Raw genomic sequence first — 24,229 nt, forward strand, 5'->3', positions numbered from 1 at the left:
AAGTGTAATTCATCACATAAACAGACGATTATCTGTTTAAGACAAAAAACACACGATTATCTCAATAGATGGAGAAAAATCCTTCGATAAAATTCAACATCCCTTTGTATTAAAAACTCTCAATAAACTAGGTATTGAAGGAACATACCTCAAAATAATAAGAGTCATTTATGAGAAACCCACAGCCAATACGAATATCATACGGAATGGACAAACGCTGGAAGCATTCCCCTCAAAAACTGGCACAAGATGAGGATGCCGTCTCTCACCATTCTTATTCAACATAGTATTAGAAGCTCTGGCCAGAGCAATCAGTCAGGAGAAAGAAATAGAGGGTACGCAAAGAGGAAGAGAGGAAGTCAAATTGTCTTTGTTTGAAGATGACATGATCCTATACCTAGAAAATCCCCACTGACTCAGGCCAAAAGCTTCTTAAGCTGATAAGCAACTTCAGCAAAGGCTCAGGATACAAAATCAGTGTGCAGAAATCACAAGCATTCCTAAACACTAACAACAGACAAGCAGAGAGCCAAATCATGAATGAACTTCCATTCACAATTGCTACAAAGAGAATAAAATACCTAGGAATACAACTAACAAGGGAAGTGAAGGACCTCTTCAAGGAGAACTACACTGCTCATGGAAATCAGAGAGGACACAAGCAGATGGAAAAACATTCCATTCTCATGGATAGAAAGAATCAGTATTGTGAAAATGGCTATTCGGCCCAAAGTAATTTATAGATTCAATGCTATTCTCATTAAACTACATTGATATTCTTTACAGGAGTAGAAAAAGCTATTTTAGAATTCCTATGGAACCAAAAAGAGCTCGCATAACAAGGACAATCCTAAGCAAAAAGAACAAAGCTGGATACGTCATACTACCCAACTTCAAATTCAGATTTGCAGGTTGAAATGTTTACAACCTTACGCTGCCCATCCTTAACCTCTAAGTACAATGAATTTTTGTAGTGCTTTTCAAATTCACAATTCAAAATGATATAAAACTGGATTACAGACAATTATATTTCCCATATTTAAAATATGCTCTGGTGCTACAAAATTTTTCTATAATGATCATTATATATATGTAATATTATATAAGCGTGAAAGTATAATATTATATGTGTCATATATAATATATAACCATAAAAGTAGATTTTACATTTATGATTAGCTAAAAAATTTTGAGACGGAAACTCTGCCTTTTGCGTATTATGCATTCTCTTGTCTTTCCTAATCCCTAGTAAAAAATAAACTTTACCATGTAAAAATCTGTTAATTTCAAGTCAAAGCATGGCTGTATATTCTAGTTAGTTAAAAAGAAAATTTTTTTTCTGTAGCAACTTGTTGGTTTGGATATTGCCTACTTTGAGGTTCTTCCTCTTTCCCCTCCCCTGCCCTCCAATTCAGTGTACCTGCTACCTCTCTAAGTGTCAAAGACAAATGATGGATGGTTGTTCAGCTTCTTTGAAATGCAGCATGTTTTAGTGCCTTTTTACACTTGACTTTCATCACTAGTGTTGATTGATGGTATGTTATTTACCTGGCATTGAAGGACGACTGGTTTATAACATTCAAGGCAAAACATTCTAAGTAGTGTGCAATGGGGAGATTTCTTTCTGCTGGGGAAGGTTAATGACCTACCAAAGGAGGAGGGGTCAGTGGATGCTGGGAATAATTGATATACTCTGAAGCCAAGATTGACTTGGGGGGTAATTTAATTTTCATATCCTTGTGATAATTAAGTTAGTAGATTTTCATCTTTTTAATTGCCCTCAATTTCTTCAGAAGGGGGATTTAGGATGATTGGCCTTTTATGGTCTACTTGCTGAAAAATGCCTATACAAAGCTTGTATTCAGAAACTAGAGTCCTTTTATTCTTGTCTTGTTTAGGTGATGTCATCCCACAATAACACCCGGTGTCTGTGTAGGGGAGGTAATTTTATTGGTTGTACTGCAGAGACCAAGAATACATTTTGTACTTCATTTACATTCCCCAGAATATTTAATATGATATGGATGACATGGTAAGAACACAACATCTCAGTATTTTGTGACTAAGTGAATGACAATGCATAACCTTAATTCTAATTTGGTGTCAATCGCATTTTTTAAACTTTCTGTTTTCAGAAAATGAGAAAGGGCAGCAAAGATTTTGTTGCAATATGATTTTCAGAATCTTGAATTTACAAGTTTTTTGTCTGTTGTTAATTATATCATGGTTATACTATAGATGATTGTGAATCAAAGAAGAAAAAAGAAAATAAGTGTATGCAGGCTGAAGCCATAGACAGTTTTTGATGGGAAAAATGTTGCAAAAAATACTTGCATTAGGCTTAAGTTTGTGTGTTCTGCATTTGTGTTTTTTTTTTAGTTCATTTTCAGGTCACATTTTAGTTTTATGTTTCTTAAAATAACAGATTAATGGAGCATTACAACATCAAACAGTTTTGAATGTTTCAAGTATTGAAACACAGTATGCTGAAATGTTTGAAAAGTAAAAACAGTATAAAGGCCAGGATTTCCATAAGATTGACATAAATGAGTGGAATATCATCTGTTAACTTTTAAATAAATTTCTGATTGGTTTGTATCTGGGAAGAGGACCCTTTTCTATGCAGGCTGGGCGGGGGAATGCTGGCATTCCAAGTGGTTACAACTGCATGGAGTTAATATTTAATGTGCCATTTTATAGCATACACAGATTCAGAAGCTGAAAAGATACTAAGACAATATAATATGAATTTATCATCAATTTCATAGTGTAAAACTGAAGAAACTACTTTTTATACTGTTTTAAGGAAATCCTATCATCATATGGTGACTGTACAACATTAAAGCAACAATCTGGAAATAAATTGCCAGGTATCTAGTCACAGGTTCAAAGAATGACTGGAAACTGAGGAACTTTCACATAGTGTATAGGAATTTATAACAAGTTCTGACAGCACTGTTAACTGATTAAAAATACCTAATAAGGCTGCTGGATTTGTTAATGAGTACTTTTAAGGCAAAACTGGCAATAAAACAATAGCATTTGTTTAAACAGAAAAAAAAAATTCCCTGCATTCCTTCTTTTGAAAGGAAACAGCCGCACTACGGCTGTTCTCACAGTTATATGTTGAAACAAGGCACCTTTTCAAAACCTGTCGAGTTTAGTGTTTCAAAGGCATGTTGAAGAATTAAGACGGGGTGTGTGTAAATAAATGTGCTGATTGCATAAAGGCTGCTTCTAGTTTTCCTTAAGTGATTTTAGAGCTTCTGAAGGAGCAGTTTTCAACCTTAAATATCTAAGTCAACACTTCTTCTTTAGTAAGAGAGGTGACCTTAAAAATTTCCTTGGTCTAAGTGAAAATACTGGCCAATTCAAGACACAGCAATGTAGGTCAATCCTTGTTCTTTAACTTTCCGAACAAAAGTTTAAAAACAGTCCAAATTTATTTTCATTGATGGAAGGGATTCTTGTTTATATTTTGTTATTTTTAAAATAAATGAAAATTAGGTTATCAATCAAAGGTGGTTTGAAAAACTTCTACTCCATTTCCAGCGTGATGTAAGAGAACCCAACAGCAGTCACAGGTACTCTGCTTTCACTCTAATAATCTGTGATCTAATTGGTAAAATTAGATCAGTATGCAAAACTGTTAGATGAGTTAATATCAAATGGTAGAGTTTTAAAGACTCCTAGATCCGGTGGTTCAATTTTGTTACACATCTTCTAGGAAGCTTAGAAGACTGCTTTGTTTGGTTGATTCACTACCTGTTGCATCTTTAGCCTTGACTTAATAATGAATTAAAAATAATAAAACAAAAGACAATAACAAAATCAACAGACAATCCTTTCTCCCGAATAAACCCAACAACAACAACAACAAAAAACAAAGTACTCAAACAGCTGTGAAGGATTTTTAGAAAGTGGGAGTTTTTTGAACATGTAATTAAATTTAATTTAGTTTTTAAAAGACCTTTTAAAACATTTCAATAGGCAAAGCCTTTTTTAATTGAGATGAAATTTACATAACATAAAATTAACTATTTTGATGTGTACAATTCAGTGGGATTTAGTGTATTCACAATGTTGTGGAACCATAACCTTTACCCAGTTCCAAAACATTTTCATCAACCCAAAGGAGATCCTTTTCATAAACCACTAATCTGTTTTCTGTCTCTGTGGATTTTCCTATTCCAGACATTTAGAATCATACAATATATAACTTTTTATGTCTGATTCCTTTCAGTTAACATGTTTTCAAGGTTCAGCCTTGTTATAGCATGTATGAGTACTTCATTCCTTTTTGCAGCTGAATAATATTGCATTGTGTAGCTATACCACATTTTGTTTATCCATCCATTCACTGATGGAAATTTATTTATTTTTCACCATTTGGCTATTTGTTAATAGTGCTAATCTGAACATTGGTGTACAGATATGTGTTTGAATACCTGTTTTCAAGTCTTTGCGCTACATAAATAGGAATGGAATTGCTAAGTAGTCTGATAGTTGTATGTTAACTTTTCAGGACAAAGCCAAAGTATTATTCATGATGACTGCATCTTTTACATTGTAGCAAAATACACAAGGCTTCCAATTTCTCAACATCCTCACCAGCACTTGTTATTTCAGCTTTTTAAAAAATTATAGCCACCTTAGTGGATGTGATATGGTATCTCATTATGGTTTCAATTTGCATTTCCCTAGTGACTAATGATTTTGAACGTCTTTTCATGTGCTTGTTGATCATTTGTGTATCTTCTTAGGATAAATGTCTGTTCAAGTCCTTTTCCGATCTTTAAATTGCATTGTTTGTCTGTTTGTTGTTGAATTGTGGTGCTTTAAAAAATATGTATATATTACATGTATAGATATATATACGTATATATACACACACACAGAGAGAGAGAGAGAGAGAATTTTCTACATATAAGATTATGTGTTCTGTAAATACAGATAGTTTTACTTCTTCCTTTCCAATTAAAATACCCTTTATTTCTTTTTCTTGGCTAATTGCCTTTGCTTGAACTTCCAGTATAATGCTGGATAAAAGCGGTGAAAGTAGCACCCTTGTCTTATTACTGAACTTAGAGGGAATGTTTTCGGCCTTTCATCACTGAGTATATGTTAGCCACGGGTTTTTCCTGAATGCACTTTATTACGTTAAGGATGTTCCATTTTCTTCCTGGTTTATCGTGTGTTTTTACCATGAAAGCATGTTGTATATGTTCAAATGTTGTTTCAGCTTCACTTGAGATGATTATGTGTTCCCCCCATCATTCTATTAAGGTGTATTATATTCATTGTATATATACCCTTGTATTCTTGGGATAAATCCCAATTGATCATGGTGTATAATTCTTTTAACATACTACTTCATTTGGTTTACTAGTCTTTTGTTGCAGATTTTTGCATTTATATTTAGTAGGGATATCTATTTATAGTTTTCTTTTTTTATGTGCTGCCTTTGGCTTTGGTGTCAGGGTAATTCTGGCCTCCTAGCTTGATTTAAGAGGTGTTATTTTCTTTTCTAATTTTCTGGAAGAGTTTAAGAAACATTGGTGTTCCTTCTTTTTTAAATACTTCATAGTATTTTGTGTGAAACCATCTTTAGTATTTGACTTTTCAAAAATGGTAAATATGGACAATTAAACCTAAAGTATCAGAATTCAGATGGAAATGTTTTAAATTTGACAATAACAAAAAATTATAAGTTCCAAACATATCTGCCCAAACAATGACTAATACCACTTCCAAAATTATCTCCTTAATAGATAGTGAAGGGATATAACATTGTTTTTATGGCATTTCAAGATGGGGCAAAAGTTAACTTCCATTAAGTAAAGTCTACACCTATACAAAATGTTGTTCAATATGTTCTCGTGTTTGATAGCGTGGGAGGGTGAATATATTTAACAACATATTGTATTTTTCAAAATATCTAGAAGAGAAGATTTGAAATGTTACTGACAGAAAGAAATGATAAGTGTTTGAGGTGATGGACATCCTAAATACCCTGACCTGATCATTACATGCTCTGTGCATGTATCGAAATATGTACCCCATCAATATGTATAAGTATTATGTACAGTAAAGAATAAAATATGTTGAAAAATGGAGACAATTACCCAAATAAATAGGAATATAATTGAGACATGGGTTGATAGTCTAACGTATTCAGATTATCATCTTAATTCTCCGTTTCACTTTACCCATATAAAAATAATCTCAGTTACTCTTAGTTGGAAATTTGTTCCAATTAGAAAGAGAAAAATATCTCCAAATAATTTTACAATTTTATTTTCTCTCCTAGACTCATGGTTTTTTCCACAATATCAGGTTAATGTTTTAAAAATCTTTGCATAACTTCTGTTTGGTTAAGATTTTTTATTTTATGTCTATAGACACACACACATATGTATTAGTAGATCATTCAGATAGACAACTAACTAGATTTAAAAATAGTAAGCCATGGTTTATACATCACTTATAAATCTAGATACCAATAGTGACATTATCATCATGAATATTAGTTCCAGAAAGTACAGATCAGAGAATATTTGGGAATTCAGATTCAAAACGATGTCTGACATCGAGGAATGATGATGAACAGTCATGAGAATAACAGAATTGAGTATCAATTTGTTTTTGAGTAGAAACGATGTTAATGTTTAGATGGCTCCTGTCAGCATTAAATACACAGTTAAGTACAGACCTTCAGGGGCAGGGAGTGGGTGATTTTTCTAACTCTTGAAGTAAGTATACGATACAAAAAGCACTATTTTGTCTGCTTGAAATTTCAGAAATGTAAACGTTCTGAATTGGCATGGTGCTTGGGTTATTGGCAGACCTTTCACAAGAAAGTTTTTAGACAGCTTCTATGTGAATCATACCGGCTTTTCTCAAGATAAGGGAGTCATATTAGAAGGCTTGACTCACTCTGACATTTTATATGTCTTTCTATTACTGAAACAACTCTAAAGGTCTTTTGAGCATTCTATTCACAGTGTTACCTAATAATAGCCTATATTAGCTTCTGGAGTTTAAGCAGCTTATAGGCAGAGTTCACATGATTACTGTGAGCGCCTGGCATCTATACAGCAAGTGTTCAATACGTATTTATTGAATAACTAATCTTACAGTGAAGAAGCAGCATGAACTGGGAATTTCTTTCCATTCCAGTTCTAACGTTTAGACTCATTCTAAGAAGTAGGAATGCTTAGATCTGTGACCTTAATGTACCCAGATTTCAGTTTTCTTGAACTGAGTTTGACGAGTGCATTTCTGAGGCCCCTTCTAGCTTCTAAATGTAATGACATGAGTTCAAGAAGAGACTTGTGAGCACCTTTCCAACTAAACTCAGTTCTCAGGGTCTTTCGCCACATCTTGTAAAAGGTAAAGTTGAATGGACTTCTGTCACTTGGATCTTATTTAACTTGAATTGCTAAAAATACACATACAGCAAATGCTAAAGTTAAACAGCATCTACAAGTGCAGGCATTACTCTCAGACATTTTCTTAGTAGAATACATGGCCTCTGCTCCCAGGGAGTTTATAATCTAGTGCAGTAAAAAAGAAATATATACCAACTGATGCGACTGACATGAGGGAATTTAGGGTGAGTTGGACAGTGTTTCGTAATTTCTTTACTGTGAGTCTAGATTTAGCTGAGACTTGAAATAAGTATATGTAGCAATGAAGAAGAAAATTACAAAAGCTTTAGCAAATAAGAAGCCCATATAGAGAAGATTGAGGAATTATTTGTTTTTAAGAGCATATTCAGTATTTTCTGAATCCATGCTAAACCCTTCCTTTTCTTCTCTAAGCTTTCTCCAGATAAAATGTGGCGCAGCCTCTGGGACAGTCTCCTCCAGACTCTGGTCATATTGATGACCACAGAGAGTCAGAGCCATGATTTTTGTCTTATACCTCTTTTCTCTATTTACCCAGTGTTTTCTTTTAATTGATTCACTGCTTATACTTAAACAAATGTTTGTTAGAATAAATTTAAATAGAAAACCCAATTCATTATATATAGATGGTAATTATAAAAATAAGTTCAATGAAAATAAAACAATCTTAAATTCTTCCTGTGTACTGTTGACTTACTGAAGTGTCTATACCTGACCTTCTCTCTCTCTCTCTCTCTCTTTTTTTTCAATTGAACCTTAGCACATGTCAAAGAGTTTATTAAAAATGGTACTATTACCAAGTGGAGACATCTTCCTTGAAGAATTCAGAAGTACTGAGAAGAGTTGAAAGAGAATGGAAAGGGAATCAGTCTGTGGGGATGGTCTTATAACCAGGTGGCTTTGTTTATGCATACTCTTGAAAACACCATGCTGCTCTACAGGGAGGCCGGAGGAAGCACTGTTAGTGTTGCTTCCGTGGTTTTGTTAGATGTCAAACTCAGAGACATTTTTTGAGTTAAGTGACTCACACACTGAAGACAAGTATGAGGAGTTCAAGCCGTCACATTTTCTAAGTTATCGAGTATAATTGCAGTGGATTCCCTACCTGAAACTGAGTCAACCAGGAAAATTGTTCTGTTTAAATTCTTTTTCCTCTTCTCTCGTCACCCATGGTGAATTTTTCCAACGGTAAAATCAATTGATTTTTACCTTATGACGGTGGGAGAGGACAAGTAATAAATGTAGGAAAACCAGGAACCAAATGTGATTTAACATACTTGGAGTTCACAGATAGCAGTGATAGAAAGTCAAGCTTTAAAAGCATAATAAGAAATCCCTTAATTTTGTTAAAGAAAGAAAACATATACACTGGTAGATCATAAATAAAATATTCCCAGTATAGTTACCAGCCCATGATGAGTGAGATCCATGCTTAGAGACAGTCGTGATTCTTATTTAACATTAATAACCACAAACTGTGCACCAGATGCTATGAACTCAAGTCCAAGGTAGATGATATAATCAATATCATCATCACTACAGAATATATTAAAATATTACTTTACTTTAGAAGTTGCCTTTCAAGTTAACTAGTATTTGAGCACTTTGTATCCAAAAATTAAGGTAAAATAATAGTGAAGAATGCAAGATTATGGGACAAAACTCATCTTCAAGGAGCTTATGATGTACGACAGTAATATCCGTTAGTGAAAAAGCACAGCCTTGTAAGAGGGGCTTGCAGGGATTTAAAAGAAGAAAGGAGCACACTGGAAAAGGAGGTGGCTTCATGAAGGAGCATTTGCTACAGAGCATGAAGAAAGGGCAGGCTCTTGACAGGGAATTATATAGGGTGTAGGGTGTAGTGCATTTGGGTGGGCATCTATGACAGCAAGACAAGTGGAAACTGCAGTGAGAAAGTGTGTTGGATGGTTAGTGCAAAGCCCAGGTTTGTTGGAATATAGGGGAACAGGAAGAGCTGAAGTTGGGAAGAGAGGCCAGGATGAAGGAAGGTAAACAAACAAGGATTTGTGACTAGCACAGAAGAACAGAGTTTGCAGAATTAAGTGTCACTCTAATGTCAAGGACAGGCACAAGCGATGGCTCTAACATTAGGCAAGATGCATGGTCTTTTAAGCATCATGATTGCCAGAGCTCCTAGATAGCTGCTCGTAAGGATAGTAGGTACCATTTGTTGAATGCATATCAAGTGTTGGGCATAGCACTGGGTGGCTTAGATACACTATACTTCTGTGACAGAGGTATCATCTTTATTTTTCCAGACCACAAAAAATTAGAGCCTCTTAAGGAGCTTGAAGTCAAGGATAAATAATTTGTATCACCCTAGTACGAGCAGTTAGTTTATTACCTAGGTATCATCAATGAAAAATGGACTCATAAATGTTTTGCAGTTAACATGCAAAGTCCTAGAACCATCTCCCACGTGAGATTCCTAAGCAGTTCTTCCGGTCTATAATGTTTGGTCATGAAATGCAAATGACAATAAAAGGACCCAGTTCCATTCGAGAGTCATAGTTCATAACAAATCACAAGGGTTTTCTATGGCAAGCAGCTTCTTGAGAATCGCAGTCACACTTCACATGGTCATCAGCTATTTTTCAAGATGCCACGTTTCAAGCGGGGCTATTAATCCCATTTCTTGCATATTTCAATCTCATTTTACAGTGTGAAATTGCTAGGAGACACACATTTATCAATATGTTCCATAATGTTATTTGTTTGGCATGACTTCCTTCAGTACATCGTATTTTTTGTTACATGATCAATATGACAGTCTTCTCTCCAGAAAAGGCAACTAATCTTGCTACCTAGTTTGAAGCGGATGACTTAAACCATTTACAAAAATCCCTCTGGTTATTTTTCTTTCCCGAGTCTCTTTCCTTATCCTTAGGCCCCTTTATAAATAAGCCTGTTTCTTTGCAGTCTGTGGCTCCAAAACATGAATGATTATTGGAATATCAGATTTAGTTGGCAGCTGTTTATATTAATGTAACAAGGTGACATTGGTTTGGTCTAGAACTAGAAGTTATTTTTAGGAGAGACTGAAAAACTGTTCATTAAAAATTATGAGAAATGTTTTTGGCTTCTAAGAGAAGTCCGTTAATCAGGGTTCTCCAGAGAAACAGAACCAATAGAGAGAGAGAGAAAGAGAGAGAGAGAGACAGAAAGACTGAGTGTGTGTTTGTGTGTGTGTGTGTGTCTGTGTGTGTGTGTGTGTGTCTTTGGGGGATATATTCCTCTTGTCCTGGAAAATCATTCCATAGTTATGTGTAGAGGAGATTCCGGTCCAGAACGGAGAAGTCTGAAGTTATGGACCCAGAGGACTAAACTGTCCTGCTCTATTATTGTTAAAGGCTGTCTCTGCAGGTTTTGTTTCCTTTGGAGAACTGCTTGTTTTGAAAATCTAAATTTATACTGCCACGAATATTTTAATTATTGCTGTCCTTGGAAAGTTTGTGTGTGGATTGTCCATCTAGGAAATGTTTTGAGCCTTTGCTCATTGGAGGTTGGGAGCCAAGGAAGGGACGTACACCATGGAGTTGCTTGGAGGTAGTCGAGGAGCTGTGCCGACAGGCGAAGGGGAATGGTGGTGCTGGGACTGTGCAGTCATTGTAAGTTATTCTGTGTGTTTTGTTCCCCCGTTATTATGGAAACTCTAGCAGACCCCCTTAGAAATTACAGCCCCATCTCCGATAGTCCTTGGGAAAGCCATTCCCTTGACGACATCATAGTGAGTACGTGTTATGGACTGAATGCTTATGTACCCCCAAAATTCATATGTTGAAATCCTAACCCTAAAACTAATGTTATTAGGAGATGGGGCCTTAGTAGGTCATTAGGTCATAAGAGTGGAGCCCTCATGAATGGAATTAGTGCCCTTATAAGAAGAGACATGAGAACTTGCTTCCTCTCTCTGTTCTCTTTCCCATGAGAACACAGTGAGAAGACAGCCAGTCACCTGTAAACCAGGAAGCAGACTCTTATCAGACATGGGATGTGCTAGCACCTTGATCTTGGACTTCCCAGCCTCAAGGACTGTGAAAAATAAATGTTGTTTAACCCCCCCAGTCTATGGTAATTTGTTACAGCAGCTGGAACTAAGATGGTGTTGCCATAGTGATTACAAGTGGGGCAAATGAATTCATGCATTGAACAAATGTTTACTGAGCCTCCACTCTGTGCTAGATACAACAGAGAGGCAGCTTGGAATAAAACGGAGCAGGAAGTGCTAGCCAGAGCAATTTGGCAAGAGAAAGAAATAAGAGGCATCCAAATAAGGAAAGAAGAAATCAAACTATCTCTCTTTATTAATGATATGATTCTCTTCTTAGAAAACCGTGCAGGCTCTGCCAAAGGCTACTAGAACTGATAAATGACTTTAGCAAGGTTTCGGGATAGAAAATCAATATATAAAAATCAGTAGCATTTCTATACACCAATAACAGCCAGGCTGAGTGTCAAATCAAGAATCCAATGCCATTTACAATAGCCACAAAAATAATGAAATACCTAGGAATATAGCTAACCAAGGAGGTGAAACATCTCTACAAGGAGAACTACAAAACACTGCTGGAAGAAATTAGAGATGATGCAAATAAATGGCAAAACATTCCATGCTTATGAATTGGAAGAATCAATGTTGTTAAATGACCGTACTACCCAAAGCAATTTACAGATTCAACACTATTCCTATCAAATGATCAATGTCATTCTTCACAGAATTAGAAAAAAACTATTCTAAAATTCATATACAACCAAAAAAGTTGAATAGTCAAAGAAATCCTAAGTAAAAAGAACAAAGCCAGAGATATTATACTACCTGACTTAAAACTATACTACAAAGCAGCACGATATTGGTACAAAAACAGACACATATAATAAGGGAACAGAATAAAAAAACTCAGAAATAAAGCCACACACCTACAGCCATCGGATCTTCAACAAGGCCAACAAAAATAAGCAATGGGGAAAGGGCTTTATATTCAATAAATGGTGATGGGACAACTGGCTAGCCATATGCAGAAGAATGAAACTAGACCCTTGCCTTTCACCAATACAAAAAGATGGAGTGAAGATTTAAATGTAAGACCTCACACTATAAAAATCCTAGGAGAAAACCTAGGATATACCTTTCTTGACATTGGCCTTGGCAAGGAATTTTTAGCTTAGTCCCCCAAAGTAATTGCAACAAAAACAAAAATTGACAAGTGAGAGCTAATTAAACTAAAGAGCTTCTGCACAGCAAAAGAAACTATCAACAGAGTAAATAGACATCCTACAAACTATGCAGCTAACAAAGGTCTAGTATCTGGAATCTATAAGGAACTTCAACAAATCAACAAGCAAAGAACAACCCAATTAAGCAAAGGAAATGAAAAGGCATTTCTCAAAAGAAGGCATACAAGTGGCTAAGAAACATACAAAAAACGCTCACTATCACTGATGATCAGAGAAATGCAAATTAAAACCACAATGAGATACCATCTCACATCAGTCAGAATGGCTATTATTAAAAGGTCAAAAAATAACAGATGCTGGCGAGACTACAGAGAAAAGGGAACGCTTATTTACTGTTGGTGGGAATGTAAATTAGTTCAACTACTGTCAAAGAAATCCATTTGGAGATTTCTCAAAGAACTTAAAACAGAACTACCATATGACCCAGCCATCCCATTACTGGGTATATCCCCATTGGGAGATAGATAAACACATTAAAATATTTAACTTTGTTAGTAATCATAAATGCAAATTAGAAGAATGAGATATAGCTAGGATTTTTATCCTTTAACTTGACAAAACTTGAAGATTTATAGTATCTGCTGATATTGAGAATTACAAAACAAGAACTCTTACAATTGCAGTTGGCTCACATATAATTTGGTACATCAATTTTTAAAGTTAATTCGAGATTATCTCTCAAAATCAAAAATGTGTCATCCCTTCAACTCAATAATTCCTCTTATAGGAAAATAGATAAGTATACCAAAGAGACACATACATTTGTATATTTATTGCCCCACTATTCACAATAGCAAGGACATAAAATCAACCGAGGTGCTCATCCCTGGCGAACGGGATAAAGAAAATGTGGTACATATACACCATAGAAAACTACACAGCCACAAAAAAAGAATGAAATCATGTCCTTGGTAGCAACACGATGCAGCTGGAGGCCACGATCCTAAGTAAATTAACATAGGAACAGACAACCAAATACTATGTTCTCACTTATAAGTGGGAGCTAAACATTGAGCACACATGGACATAAACATAAGAAAAATGACACCAGGGACTACCAGAGGGGAGATGGAAGGAGCAAGGCATGGCTTGAAAAACCACCTGTTGGGCACTATGCTCACTACCTGGGTGCAATACACCCATGTGAGAAACCTGCATATGTACCCCCTATAACCAAAGTAAAAGTTGAAATTAGAAAAGTAGAACAAACAAAACAAGTCCTTTTCTTCAGGAAGTTCTAATGAGGAGATATCAATGATAAAGAAAGAAAAAATATATAAAGTAAATAATAAATGCTGAAAAAGAAAAACAGAGTACAGGGGCTAGAGTTCCAGAGAGGTTCTATTACAGATGGAGTGTTTTGGGTTGACTGGGATTAATCATCCCAGAATTATGTTCCAAGTTCAGAGCTGTTTCTGTTATGCTCCCATTCATCTCATTTGTAGTTGGGGAATTTGGTCAGATGAATACATAATTGCATACCTTTTTTTTAAGGAGAGCTCAACAATGTGACACTGTTTATGTTGATGCTGTTGAAATAGTGCGTCAGCAAATCGCTGTCTTTTCCCCTGTCCAGTGTCCTTAATAGGGGAGGAGATGTTGAAACCTGATCCCTTCAAAGAGTCTAGGGCATAGCCATATAAGCCGGAGTCATATGAATTGGTAGTTGAATCTAATGCTTGTAGCAATATTCCTGTCATGAACAGAATACACTGAATTTGTCATTTATCGTTTTAACAATTCTTTAATTATACTATTATATATGTAATAGGTCCTAGTTTGGTTTTATTTTACTTAAACTTACCTATGTACACACTTTTAAGTAGGCACTGAACAATTCTGCTAAAGCATTAATGCAAAAATCAATGTCACATCAAATACATAAAGTGGTAAATATTTTTGTGTAAAAAGTGAAAAGCATCTCTTAAACCTTAACTTTGAAACGGATTGATATGAGAACCTAAATTTGTTTTGCAAAGCCACTGTTTCAATGGAAAGCAATGCGTAGGAAGAGAAATCACATGACAATATATTCCTCCCTAGTAATATGAAATGGATCAAGGAAGCAGAAGATGTATCTATTTAACTTTGATTGATGGTTCAAGAGGATTTTGTAAGCGTTATTGTGGATGTAAAGGTTTTTCTAAGAAGTTGGGGAGATTATTTCAGGTAACCCCCAACCTGACAGCTCTTCCCATCCTTCGACGTCTAGAGTACTGCAGTACCTTGCAGGCAGAGAGGACACTTTGCGGATGGCATTGGAGAAAACTGTGGCCTTTACTCTCCCAGCCACTGAACAGATCTCAGTATTGCTATTAGAAAGAAATTAGTCATGAGCTATTGGCAAGTGATTGAGTCAGATGTTTGAGTATTTTTAAAAAGTGTAGGTGGATTGAAAACTCTCTGCAATAACCTTCCAAAGCACAATGCAGGGAAGGGACTGGCTAATATAAAGCTGCTTGTTACTAATTATCCTGGGATGGGAAGCAAGCTATTATGGAGTTACCTGGGATGGTAGGGGGCAGAAAAGCAACAAATGCTGAGGAATTGGATGAAACGCCAACAACAAAAAAATGAATCTAAATCCAAGCAAAGTTATCTTGTAGACTGTAGACTGCTCCTGACCAAGCATTTAGAAGAGAGCTTTTATTTATTTATTTATTTATTTATTTATTTATTTATTGAGACAGAATCTTCCTCTGTCGCCCAGACTGGAGTGCAGTGGTGTGATCTCTGCTCACTGCAACCTCCGCCTCCCGGGTTCAAGCAATTCTCGTGCCTCACCCTCCCAAGTAACTGGGACTACAGGCATGCGCCACCACACCTGGCTGATTTTTGTATTTTTAGTAGAGATGGGGTTTCACCATGTTGGCCAGGCTGGTCCCTAACTCCTGACCTCAGGTGTCTCGATTCTTTTAACTTTGTTGGTGGGTGAATATATCTATGCAAATGTGCATTGTATATAACTCTTAGTAATCTGTTCATTGGATAATGGTGATTCAACCTGAGTTATCTCAGTTTGTTTTCTTTCATGTTACAACATTTCAAGTACGGTTCATCCGTACCAGCCTCTGATTTGGGGAAGACTAAGTGAGAGCACACTGCGGAGAGTGAGTCCTGGTCAGTTTGGGTATGGCTCTCAGCAGACTGACCCACGAGGGCCACCAGCTGCTGGATTTAATTCGCTGATTTCATATAAACTAGATTTCCCTGGGAATCTGCTATGCACTCACAGTGAGAAAGCAACTATGAGAAGGAGGCCAGGGCTGGGGCTCTGCAAGTGCACCGCAGCTCACTACAGAAAAGCATGCGCCTCCCAGCAGGACTGTTAGCCCAGAGGAGAAGCCTGCTGGGGTTTGAGCTTATTTGTGTTGTCAGTATCTCTTATCATAGCATCAGATTCTGTGTTTTCTTAAGGAACAAAACACAGGAAACGGCTTGCTGTCATTTTCTATTTCTCTAGTGAATCTCCTGTATCTGAAAGTCACAAACTTCTTTCTTTAAGACCCATGGCTTATTTTTCCAAAAAGAAGTGAAAGATCTAGGCTGTCAATATTTGAAATTGGGGGGCAAAAGGCAGCCTCTTTTCTATCATGAAGGAAAACATACAATGTGGAAAAGAGTTCCCTTTGGAGTGGATTTATCTTCACCTAAATTGAATGCATTGATGAAGATTACGGAACTGATGTTTCCAAAATTTGTTGACATGTTTATTAAAAATAAAGGATTATTTTTAATATTATTATGTCATGTTAAATAAACTTGCTGAGTTTTTTTAAGTTTCAGTGTCTTCAGCCTCCAATAGAACAGTTGTGATTAAAACAACACACATGCTTCCCATTTGGCTGGTCATGGGAATATTTTGAAACAAGGAATATTTTAAAGTTAATTGCACATGCATATAATGCCCCGTTAAATTTTGAAAGTATTGAACAATTTGCAGTGGGAGGTAAAGTAAATGTCTTATTCTGCCACTTTCTTTGTGGTTCAATGAAGCATCTTCTTGGTCGTTGCCCTTACTGAACCTGAGCGAGGATGTTCCATCACATTGACCTTGGTATAATTTTGAAACAGGAATTCCAGAAGGATAGAATTGTTCCATTCTGTTGCCCCTCTAACCACTGCAAGGTTTCTTGATGTGTCTAGCTCATGACAGAGAAGACAAAAAAACAAAAATGACTCTGAAAACGAAAAGTCAGCTTGGGAGAGTTATGTATATTTCCTTTTTTAAAGCCTTTTAACCTTTGGAGTTGAGAAATGCTTTTTCTTGTCTTTTAAAATGTGTTAAGTAGTCACATCTTGAAAAGGACCAGATAAAATTATGTTTTTGAGGCCAGGCATGGTAGCTCATCCCAGCACTTTGAGAGGCCGAGGTGGGTGGATCCCTTGAGGTCAGGAGTTCTAGACCAGCCTGGCCAGCATGGTAAAACCGCATCTCTACTAAAGACACAAAAATTAGCCGGGCATGGTGGCGGGCGACTGTAGTCCCAGCTGCTTGGAAGGCTGAAACAGGAGAATCGCTGAACGCAGAAGGCAGAGGTTGCAGTGAGCCGAGATTGTGCCATTGCACTCTAGCCTGGGCAATAGAGTGAGACTCTGTCTCAAAAAAAAAAAAAAGTTTTTGATTTTTCATTTGCCTAAGATTAAATTTAGGGCTCATCTAAACCCCAAGGTACTTCCTATGTATTTGACTTGGATTTTGGACAATAGAAATGAGTAAGTTGGAATAGATCAGATGTTACATGGTGGAATCTACCTATAGAATGCCACTAAACACCTCCTTTATGTGTTGTGAATGACCCAAGCTGGATCATGCAAGTCTCCATAGGCATGCCTCTTCTTGTCAGATACTTCTAATTGATTGTGGTGATTTTCCTGCTGAGCCTTGGTGTAGCTTTACAACCCTACTCAACACAGCCCTGCGGGCAGCAAAGCCAATGGGCAGGAATTATTAAGTGAGCTGAAACTGGGCTCTAACCTGGGCTAGACTAAACAATGGGAAGTCAAGGTGATATCTAGGAGTCATACATATTTTCAAATCTAAAAATATTCCATTCATTTGGAGGAAGGTAGGATGAGGAAGGCAGACAGTACTAATATGTCAGCTGGTAAGTAATTATTCAGTGCCTTTTCTGTTGGGAATTTACCTGGATACAGATGGGCCTTCTGGAAGAATGTGGCATTTCACCTCCCCCTGTACAGGGGCTTATGATTTCACTGCAAGAATATAGTTAATATACAACATAATCAGTAAGCATTAACACACTCCATAATATGGCAGGCAAACTTTATAAATATTATTTCAACTCTCTCGCTCAAAATGAAATAAGATTTTATAGAGAGGTACGTTCAAAGAAAGGCTTCTTGGAGTTGAAAGTATTGTTCATGTCACAAATTTTGAAATGGATGCAGAAGCATTTGGAATGTAGCATGCGGGATGCTGTGAGTTGATGTGTCTAAAAATGTTCAACGAAATCAATTATAGACTTTAGCTCAGAAGAAAGTCTTGACTTTTTCAATGGATAAAAGTGTTGTTTTATAGAAATACTTTAGAAGCTTTTTTAAAAAAAATTACAGGTATTTCAGAAAATGAGAGATAACTAAAACCAAATAATTCACATTAAAGTTATTGATTGAATTGATGAAGTAATTTAATGTGTGTCTGTTAGATGCAAGGCAGTGTGCTGGACCACTGAAGCATGTAAAAATGTAACTGCTTGTAAAAGCTGATAATCTAGAGTTGAATGCGATAGCTAATGAAATTACAAATTAGTTTATGATATGTGCAAATGTGGGAAATAGAGTCACAAAAACAATAAGTAATTCTAATCAAGATACATGTCAAGTTCAAAAAGCTTCTAAGAACTATGGTACCTTGGAACCTGATTTAATTCTGAAAATCTGCCACATTAATTATATCTTTGAAATTTAAAAGCTAAGTTCTAAATGCATCAATGGCCCTTAGAATAAAAACTCAGAACTTTTAGAAACCCGTGGTAATGACAGGATCGTGTCTAAGTCTTTTTTTTTTTTTAATTTATTTTTTATTATTATTATACTTTAAGTTTTAGGGTACATGTGCATAACGTGCAGGTTTGTTACATATGTATACTTGTGCCATGTTGGTGTGCTGCACCCATCAACTCGTCAGCACCCATCAACTCGTCATTTACATCAGGTATAACTCTTATTCTCACCAGCCTGCAGAATTGTTTATCATCTCAAGTCCTACTTCAGAACATAGACAAAAGGTCCTCCCAGAATCTGGGGTTAGATAGAAATAGTTGATTTCAACTGAACTCAGCAACCTTGTAAATAGTCGTTTCTCTGAAATATATATGCTCACTTGGATAAGAGCCAAGTTTCACAAATTGCTAATGCTGGATCTGAGTTGATTAGTGAAACTTATTCCAAAAACAGGCAATGTGATAATTCAATATTTTGCTGTTGACGTGTTTCGAGAGCCAGCACATAGCATCCTTTTCCCACTTGCTCCCAGCTTAGCTTGCCACAGACCTACAGAGACCAGACTTCAAGATGTTCCTGTGGACAGGAAATTACACAAAAAACTAGCTGAAATTTACTTTTTTGGTGGAAAAAAATATATATATATATGACTGACTTAAAGTTGTAAGTGAGGTAATCTTAATGATAGGACCAAATCCATTACAAAAATACTTAGCAAATGAAGTTCAAAAATTTTTATTTTTCAACTAGTTTTTAAAAGACTTCAGTTAGGAGCACATGAGAAAGATCTCAGCTTAGCTCATGTATAGGCAATATCTAAACAAACTTGATTATTTATTAAGTTTTCTTTCTTATTAAGATGTCTTGGCTATATAGCAAGAAGCATAAGTAACTCTCCATTGCATATTGGATCCCACGTTTTGTGGATATGAAAGAGTTAGTTTTAGAAGAAATGTCATAACCAAAAATAGAACCAGATACATAGCTATGACTGAAGTAAAGTTCTTGCTGTATGGTAATACTGCTTGCATCTGATCAATCTGAAGATGCGTGACATCAAGCCTGACACAGTCAGTTTAGCATAGTCTCCTTAAGGTTTGACTATGGAATGTATGAATTCATAAATCTGCTTTCTCTTTATTGAATATATTCAAACCTATCCCAGCTGTTGATGGATTCCATGCTTTGTTTACAAGAGGAGCACATGGAAGCACACAACCCAAGAGCCATATTTTCTTCTTACTGCCAAAATCACGCTTCAGATTTGATTTAGGTGTGTGGATATTTGCATCTAGTTCACTTTACTTACTTTTTTCTACTTTGCTAGGGCAATGTTTTCCAGCAGTAAGAAAGAATGAATGAATTCTAGAAAAGGATGAGCACATGACCAGATCAAAGCTTGGAAAGTTTGAATTCATGATCCATTGTTGGCATCTTCAGGGTCAGGAGGTGAAGCCTCAAGTCCTAAATTCTAGGTCTATGGCTAGGCAGGACATCTTCCTTTTGCCTTCCAGATACCCACTCCACCCTTCTCCACCCTGCTGTGCACTCTGGAGGTTGACCTATAGGCTCCACATCAAGGCACCTCCCTTGCTTTCAGACTTTGAGTTAAGTCCAACCAACAGGGAGCACCGCCTGGAGGCTGAAGGAGGCAGTAAGCAGGCTTCACCTGCCTGCATCTCTCTCTGATGTTCTGGTAACTACTCCCTCCTGTTACTCCTAAGGGCCAAGAAGTGATAATTGCACCTCACTGTCCCCATCTCCAAAATGCTACTCTGACCCCTCCCCACTTTCCTATAATCCCTCAGCTTGTAAATAGTCCCTGTATCACGCTTTTGGCAAATTTATTGGCTGCCCACTGACTATCTGATGCAATAGGAATCTGCAATCACAGAACTCATACTATTGGGCTAAAGAGTTGATGACACTTGTTCTGTTTTCATGGAGTTTGAGGTACTGGTGCACTACTTTGCCAGATAAGCACAAAGTGTATCCCCGTGGTGGGGTAGGGGAAGCAAAACAAATGTTTAACTGTTCAAGGGTATTAATTCAGTCATGGTTTTAAAACAGAATTAAAAATGTCAATAAAAAACATAGTCATGGCTGGGTGCGGTAGCTTATGCCTGTAATCCAGCACTTTGGGAGGCTGAGGTGGGCGGATCAGGAGGTGAGGAGATCGAGACCATCTTGGTCAACATGGTGAAACCCCATCTCTACTAGTGTGTGTGTGTGTGTGTGTGTGTGTGTGTATAAACCCGGCCGGGCACGGTGGCTCACGCCTGTAATCCCAGCACTTTGGGAGGCCGAGGTGGGCGGATCACCTGGTCAGGAGATCGAGACCATCCTGGCTAACACGGTGAAACCCCGTCTCTACTAAAAATACAAAAAACTAGCCGGGCGAGGTGGCGGCGCCTGTAGTCCCAGCCACTCGGGAGGCTGAGGCAGGAGAGTGGCGGGAACGCGGGGGGCGGAGCTTGCAGGGAGCCAAGATGGCGCCACTCACTCCAGCCTGGGCCACAGAGCGAGACTCTGTCTCAAAAAAACAAAAAAAGAAAGAAAACCCCCCAAAATTAACTGGGTGTGGTGGTGCGTGCCTGTAATCCCAGCTACTCCAGAGGCTGAGGCAGGAGAATTGCTTGAACCTGGGAAGCAGAGGTTGCAGTGAGCCGAGATTGCACCAGCCTGGTGACAGAGCGAGACTCCGTCTCAAAACAAAACAAAACAAACCCATGATCATATGGTTTCACATACTATTTATTTGCAATTCCAAACATATCATAAAGACATCCTATATTTCATGGTTCAGTGGAGTTCCGGAAAAGCAAGTATTTGAGAAAGCAACTTGAATCAAAGAAACTGGGGTAGTTCTGAAGAAAGGGAAATTAACATCTCCCCCAAATGCAAACGCTTTCCATGCACCTGTTCTATAGAATTGTGGTATGGAGATATGGAACATGCAAAGTCGTTCTACACAACGTGATGATGGGGCCATTCTTCATTTATTCACTGGTCTGGAAAAGACTTTGAGAACTAGGACTACACTTAAGCACCTTAGACATATTTCTAGAATTTTGGAGTTTGCTAAAAACCTAGAAAATATTAGGCACTGGATTGGTTTGACTTGCGGTGACATACAAGGCACTTAGGCTTGTTAGGTTTGATACAAAAAAGGCTTTATGAGACTGTTCAACAGAAAATTTTGAATTTTTAACTGCATACCCATTAAATTGCATAACGTAAATACAGATTGACAAACACATATCACATCTATGACATTTCTTTTTTTGAATATAATGGAGGAAAACATGGTTTTTAGTCTAGTTATCGTTAGACTTTTGTTAGAGAAAATAAACAAATTCACTCAACTCTCTGTGCATTCATGGCACTGCTGCTTCTCAGGCACCAAATGAAAATTTAACTTCCCGTGTCCTCCTTTTTAGATTAAATTCAGCTGTGTTTTCTTTTGAAAATGGAATGGAAGTGAAAACAGAATGTTGTTCTACCATATATCAAGATGAGGGCTGATATTCTGTCCAGAGTTTAAGTAAGTAGAATTGATTTGCTGAAATGCTGAAATGCTTGCAACTTTACACATTTTCGAAATCTTCTTTCTAAATGGATGGAAATGGGGATGGAGGCAGAGATCTTGACGATACTCGCTGTCTGGGGCTTCTGTGTATCACTGTGTGAAAATAGTCTTTCCTCAACTGGAATTCCCCTTCACTTCCCACCATTATGTAACCAGCTCCAGCATCTCCACATGGCAAACCCTTCTCAAGGCCCCTGCACACAGAATTTGTCCTTTGCTCCTTGCCCTCTGTATGTGCCCGGTGCTTCTGCTGTGGCATGTGCCACACTGTGTTTTTTAATATGTCCATCTTGGTAATGTTCTCTAGATTCATCTATGGGACTGAACCTTGTCTTTGATCGTTAGCGCACCTTGTGGAAACTAATTTGCAGGCAACAGTGCACTATTAATTTCTATTCTAATTCTCATTTTTTTTTGTGGAGAGAATAGAACAGAATAACTTTTACTGTGGTTGTGAAAACCTGAGAATTCAACTGGAATCGAGTTGTCTTGTAAAATGTGAGTTTGAGGGAAGAAACAGTGTGCAACTTGTGATTATATCGCTAGACAACCGTGCGTCCATTATGTATCATGTGCTAGTCTGTTTTGCATTGCTATAAAGGAACACCTGAGCCTGGGCAATTTATAAAGAAAAGAGGTTTATTTGGCTCAAGGTCTTGCAGGTTACACAAGAAGCATGGTGCCAGCATCTGCTCAGCTTCTGGTGAGGCCTCCGGAAGCTTTAATTCATGGTGGAAGGTGAAGGGGAGCAAGAGAGAGAACCAGAGAGATGAGGAGGTGCCAGGCTCTTTTAAACAACCAGATCTTGTCAGAACTAATGGAGTGAGAACTCACTCATTACCATGGGGAGGGCACCAAGCCGTTCATGAGGTATCCACCCCCATGATACAAACACCTCCCACCAGGCCCCACCTCCAACACCGGGGATCACATTTCAACCTGAGATTTGGAGGGACACACATCCAAACGATATCATATCAGTAAATATTTATTAACTAATTTAAGAAAGACAAAACAGACCAAAAACTAGTATCTTTATCAGATATCTTACATCATCCTGTAAAAGCCATTAAACTTTCCATTTAAAAAAACTCACAGTTTTTAACCATTTTCTGATGCGTACTTTCTTATAAGCTTGTGAACATGTCCCCAAGAATGAGTTCACCTTTCTTTCAATGTCTTTCCCTTTTTATATTGGAAAGAAAAGGAAAGCAAAATATATGCATGCGTGTGTGTGTGTGTGTGTGTGTGTGTGTGTAGTTTATCAGAAAGGAAAAGCTCATCTTCCTTGATCATCCTGAGTTTGCTGCAAGCTGCTGATGGCAGCTGCATTGACATTTGTCTCATTGAAGTGGAAGAGCAGATGTGTTGCACCGCAGTCCTCTTGCAGGTCTTCCGTTCTGAAGGCTGCACTCTGCGTCACAGTGTCCTAGACTAGCTGCAGCCCTTCCAGCTGGTGAGCTGCTTTTTTTCTTCCCTTTTAAATACTTCCTTGGTGCAGCCTGAGGGTTGGAAGGCTGGGAGTGGGAGAGAGTTTGTTCTTGAATTTATGAGCTGTGAGTGCAGGGAACTTAAGTGCGGCAGTTCTCCAGTCGACATTACAGATATGGGCAAAATAGTAATCCTTCCTATCATCCCACAGTCCATAAAATGAATACCTTTTAATGGTGTGGGCATAATTATCAGAAGTATTAAGTTAATTGGACAGATACTGATGTAAGGTCTTAGTAGTAACTGACTGTGGCTTGGTGCATTTCCTTAACGTTCACAGATTGTATTTCAAATGACTGTTGCTGAGAGAACTCCCAAATAAATTCTTGGAAAATGTGATTTCTTTCTTTCTTTCTTTCTTTTTTAAAAGCTCATCATCTCCACTGAGCCTTAACAATTTACATTAAAAATGCTATTTGGAGCCTCCCCATCATTTTCCCTTTAGCCTTACTGAAAAATGCTTGCTTTTTTACAAGGTTGCAACACTTAGAATCAGGACCAAGGGTTATGGCTACTA

This window comes from Chlorocebus sabaeus, chromosome 7 (genome assembly GCF_047675955.1).
Source record: "Chlorocebus sabaeus isolate Y175 chromosome 7, mChlSab1.0.hap1, whole genome shotgun sequence".
Taxonomy (NCBI): domain Eukaryota; kingdom Metazoa; phylum Chordata; class Mammalia; order Primates; family Cercopithecidae; genus Chlorocebus; species Chlorocebus sabaeus.